At 40.1% G+C, this 4377-nt stretch overlaps 1 long non-coding RNA gene across 1 annotated transcript; it reads left to right on the top strand.

Moving 5' to 3' along the window:
- Positions 1 to 460: 460 nt before the first annotated feature.
- On the top strand, positions 461 to 3844 carry LOC147758897 (uncharacterized). Its single transcript, XR_015327220.1, has 2 exons — positions 461 to 1043; positions 2387 to 3844. It is a non-coding gene; the product is annotated as an uncharacterized LOC147758897 (long non-coding RNA).
- The last annotated feature ends 533 nt before the right edge of the window (positions 3845 to 4377 follow it).

Raw genomic sequence — 4377 nt, 5'->3', positions numbered from 1 at the left:
GTCAGTCAAAATCTCTGTTAGCTGAGATTCGATTCTGAACCGGGAGGGTGAAAGGCAACAACGGGTAAAGATAGTAGATTCGCAGGCAATCCTTGTGGAGCATATTTAACCGGGAGTCAATGCAGATTTTCTACATGTTAACTCTGATGCTACACAATGCCTGTGCATAAAACCTGCGACGCCAAATAGCTGTAATAAGAAGTGTGCAATGTACATAATAGACAGCGTTAATCAGGCCTGAAAGTGGCCTTATCCCCAACGTGGCCGCGTCTGACGTCTGCGTGCATAGTGAGTACTACCTCAGCCTCCAGTCACAAACTGCTTAATTTGCAAATTATATAATAGATATGATTTTGGCCATGTTAAGGTTTCGTGAAAGAAGGTGTTCCGTGTATGATATGAGCGTATTTGGTCTGAAAATTTCAGTGTGCATCTGTGTGCGTGGATGAAGGTCCAAACATGTGTACATTTTTGTGTCTATTACTAAGTGATATGGAGGAGTCAAGTACGTGTCCTCCCGAAGCCGAACGTTGAACTAATAGGAACTATAGGTATAATAATACCAGATATTCCGCGTTCACGTGCACTACCGCGGCATTTGCTTTTTGGGAACTTATAGTTATTGAATTCGTCCTTGGACACAATCTGGATCCCATTCGGTTTTTCACGCATATGCGGAAGCAGTTTTAACCGCGTTGACGAATATAGATGCCCCTAGAAACTGGACGTTGGAGTACTCTTGCAGTGTGCAAATTTCTGCCCTTTATATTGTCCTCTATTCAGGTCAAGTTCTCAACTATTATTCTTTGCCCATATCGTCGGATAAGCTCGGGAATGCTGCAGCGTAAGCTGTCATTTCAACCTAATACTGGACCAAAAACGCATTCGAATACAAGTATGTATGCCACAAAAAGCAATGAAGTCGGAAACGGCTACATCTACACAAAACTTCAGTGTCTACAGGATAGTCATCGCAAGATTTTAAACAGCTGAATCTCGACGAAAAGCGGAGAAACTGTGCCATTCATCTTCCTTCAAAGAGGGTATGCGTGTGGCCACACTTGTTCTGTTGGTAACTAGTTAGGAATTTCTTTGAGATTATGCGCAACACTTGGTTCATCCCCGATTGTCTGCTATCGTAAAATGTAACAGGTCTCGTAAACGCAACAAATGAATCCGTATGGTGGAGCAAGCGTAGCATGGTATAATATCCCAGCTCGTTCGATCTCCCCTTTGCAGTCTTTCCTCGTAGAAATTAGAACATTATATGTTACATATTGTGAAAGACGTAGTCACAAGTGTTTCTCCAAACTAATCCACCTGAACTTTTGATTCAGCTCTGTAATGAGCAAGACTACATCGTGCTATAGATTAATGTCGCTTATATCTCTTCATTATATTTTAACATATGGCAAAAAAAAGGAGAAACCCTATTCAAGAGCTTAGAGCGTAACGGAGGCAAATAGTAGAAATGTCATTTTGCAGCAAAGTAGCTTGGTTATACGATCGTGAAGCTGTAATCCGGCTGAAGCCATATGGCCGGGCGCGAACTGGGCGAAATGCCCAATTTTTTAGTGTGCTTCACCGTTGACTATTCTCATTCGACTCACAAAGGGTCAGTGGTAAAAAAAACTTCAAAAAAACTTGTCAGTGTCATGCGCATTGTTGAACGGATAAACGATGTTATTGAACATCCATTACCTTGAAGTTTAAGTCAGACTCTATTATTCATATAATTCAATCAGCTCTGTCACGAATCGATACTTACTGCGAAATGTAACTTTTGCGATCGTACCAAGTATGCGCCTATTGGAATCACTAGTTGAAACAAGCGCTCCATACATATGCATTACTAAATATAGATGTTTAACTTAATGAGATATTCGACATAAGTCTACCTTATGCACGCATTAAAAGGTAATCAGCAGAAAACAGTTGAACGGTCCGGAATCCCTTTGTCCAGTAAACAAGCTATTTTCGCAAGTTAGTTATCTCGCAATTACGACCGGCAAGATCATTCTGATTAATAGCATAGCCTAGGCTAGGCGGCTAGATAAAGAATGAAGTTGTAAAGCTCTCGGGAATTCGCACATTACTTTGTCTTAAGCAAGATCAGTAAAATACCCGACCACGAAGGCATTGCCCTTCACATAAAAAGAAATGGAAATCTGCCTCGTCTCGGCGTGAGCCACATGAGGAATGTTGCTCTAGAAAGAAGCTCAATGTTACCTCCTTCTCACATCGTAAAGTTTATCGATCCAACTATGATACAACTGGAGTAAAGATCAGATGATATTACAGTAGCCAATTTAGCTAGTTCTATAAAGTGTTCGATCACGTTATTTTGGTGGTGACGAACTAACGAGTTATTTCTTTTCTATGCGAGATCCTGGAGTACCATCCGGAGTATCTGCCTCCTGGAAAACGCCTAGAAGCAAATATTAACGTGCGCTTTTTATGTAGAAACACAATGATATCTACGTCATTTTTGGCCACATGTCGTCGAATTTCTACAACAACCATGGACAACTCATATAGCCTCGAGAAAAAGAAGACTCCATAAAGCCTAAAAAGAAACTACTGGAATTATTGCCTACGCGATTTTCAAGTGATGATTGACAATAGTCGATGGTTGTAACCACCGGATCTTACAATCAAGCATCTCTGGACAAGCGCGTCCTGCTAAGGTCTATTTTCGTGAGATTCAAGTCAAGAAACTAACATTGTGTAGTGAAAACAGTGTGTTATTACGTTATACGGCTATTTCCTATTAGATCTGCCTAGTTAGAAATAACGTTTTACGCTCATGAATGACGAAGCAAAAGACTCGAGCAATGATGTAGACCGAGAAAGTTATGGAACAAAGCTCGCAAGCCACCTGGCTAGTAAAAATATTATCCGGTCCTCTTCCTATCCGTTCGCCCATGTCACAGGAATCTCATTTGATCAGCGACAAGAAACCCGTTCTGCATACAAATATAAAATAAAATAGAAAAGTAAAGCTTTTAGTACCAGTGGTAGAGTGCAAAACGCAGGTTTCGAAATAAGCTATTGAAGGAGCCGTTTTGATTTCGGTTTTACACATACATGGCTTTCTATTCTTCTCCTTTTTTCAGATTTTTTTAGGTCGTGTATGTTCGAATGTATAGCAGAATTCGAATAGTTTTCTTGCGGAGATTCTTCTTTTGTGTGGCACAATGTCTGTTTTCCAGGAGTACAAGCTTTTCTTTGGCCAGCCACAACATGCCTTGATAAGAATATACAAAGCCGATGTATCGCGGCGTCGGCGCTAAAAATCTTCAAAAGATTTTATCTAATCTAACTAGATATGATCTTCTTTATAACGATTTTTTGGTTCGATGTTGCGAAATGTTCGTTGTACGTTTAGAAGTTTATGAAAGTCAAAAAGTATTAATAGGATCTCTGCCTTATTTTTGACAATATTCGAAAATACGCATAATAGGATTAGAATATTTGGGTCCGCTTTGAGTCTTCATAAATCAATTGTTTTATTAATACGTTTTAGACACAGTGGTACGTATACAAGGAAGAGGGGCAAAGTAGACCTACAGCTGACGCAAAGTAGTTGCAGAGAAGTAAGTTAAGGACTGATTATGTTGAGACGGTAAGGGGGTATCGAGTATTAAGATATGTTCCGTGTTCTTCTAATGATGACGCCCGATAATACGTGCTTCTTCACTTGAGGCTCGTAGACGTTCGTAGATTAGCCGAGGTTCCTTTTTGCAACACATTTATTGATACGACTTGCAAAATACGCAATGCTTTTAGGCGATAAATGTACCCAATAAACGTGATTGTTCAAATCTGTTTGATGTCGAAGAAAGTGGCTTCTTCTTAAGCAAATTCATTTAAGACATGCCCCCTGTGTGTTTAAAAAAAGCTTTCCTATATGGTTGCATATCGTTTTGCACAAGCGCAATTAATCGATATTATAATGAGTAGCTACCAGTGCATGTCCCTAAACCAAAGACTTTTCCTTTCCGCTGACCTTTAGGGCGGCCGTCACTTCATGTATATTGAATCATTCTGGATCTGAACTATAAGACTATGGGGGCAATTCGGGAGAAGGCCACTGCGTAATTAAGCCTATGTAAGTCATCCGCCAAACCTCGCGATAAGCATACTTTCATTTCCAAGTGTCAATTCCGAGGTAAAGCATTATGCACTATGCCTCTTTTTAATTATCCATTCCATTTTTTCAGTAAGATATAATTCGCGCGCTTCTTATCGAATAAGAGACACGTGCAACATTGCTGCAGTGGTTAAGACATGATCGGCATGGCGTAGCATCTATGTCAGGGTGGAATTTAGGTCTATAAATGTCATTTTTCCTTGCTTCCTTTAGCCAAAACCATT

The sequence above is a fragment of the Varroa destructor genome, unplaced genomic scaffold (genome assembly GCF_002443255.2).
Source record: "Varroa destructor unplaced genomic scaffold, Vdes_3.0 BEIS01000001.1, whole genome shotgun sequence".
In the NCBI taxonomy this organism is placed as follows: domain Eukaryota; kingdom Metazoa; phylum Arthropoda; class Arachnida; order Mesostigmata; family Varroidae; genus Varroa; species Varroa destructor.
This window is presented reverse-complemented; position numbering and strand designations above follow the sequence as displayed.